Below are 1,094 nucleotides of genomic sequence, written 5' to 3' on the forward strand. Positions count from 1 at the left end.
ACCTGAGGTGGGCGTGGCTGCGGCGCAGGGAGAGCCGCGCAAGGCCCCACCCTGCGCCCGCGCATGCGTGCCCGCGGCAACCCGCGGTAGTACGGTTCCCTGTGGGCTTTGGCTGTGGTAATTGAACTGGAAATTGGTTTTCTTTGTTTGTTTGGTTTGGTTTTCGCTTTGCTTAACGGTCCAAATGGAACTATATCATGTTGCCGAATGATAGTTTGACATTTTTGCTCATAGGAAAAAAAAAGTTAGATTAAACTCCTTCGTACTTACATCTTCACACTTCTGAACGTCAACTAGAGCTAAATAGAAATGAAACTACTGGGTGTGTGAGCCTAATGGTTCCTCAGACGTTCGCTACACACCAAGGACCCAAAGGCTCTTCAGAGGGGCATGGTCTGTACTCTGAGTGATATGTGTAGTGGTGCCTGTCTCTCCACATTCTTGCCAGACTTGAGTGTTATCTTTTTCTCTCTCCAGAGTGAGTGAAGCCCTGGTGAATGTGTATTTTGTTTGATATGGGCATAGCCATATCAAGGAGCCCAATGCCTTAGAGCCACGGGCGTGGGAAAGCCATCCTTCCGGTCTCAAGTTTTAATGTTGACGGTATAATGTTGTCCTCCAGGATATTAACAGCCTGAAAGACTGCTCCCCTACAGAGACTGCTCCTCGTGATTAACTAAGCCTGTCTCCTTGTTCAACTGTACACTGTAAACCCTGCCATCTTAATTCAACTATATGTTCAACTGTAACCCTGTCTCTGTGTCCAACTGTATGTAAGTAATAAAGGCTCCCAAGGCTCTGCAGCCTTTTCCATGAGAGAGCCCAGACCATGCGATCTCAGATTCTGTGGATGTGTGTCTGTCATGTCTTCATACCCATGAGGACCCTTGCAAGGATGTGGCACATCTCCATAGGTCTGATTGGCTGCGATCATCTCAGTAAACTCTATAAAATCATAGTGAAATCTATGAAAGAAACCTATGTGATAGTTACCATTGTCAGTGTCCAGATCTAGAATCACCATGGAAACAAACTGCTGGACCTGGATGTGAGGAATGTTCTGGATTAGGTTAATGAGGTGGATCCACCCTGGC

Source organism: Apodemus sylvaticus, chromosome 5 (genome assembly GCF_947179515.1).
Source record: "Apodemus sylvaticus chromosome 5, mApoSyl1.1, whole genome shotgun sequence".
NCBI classification, from domain to species: Eukaryota; Metazoa; Chordata; class Mammalia; order Rodentia; family Muridae; genus Apodemus; species Apodemus sylvaticus.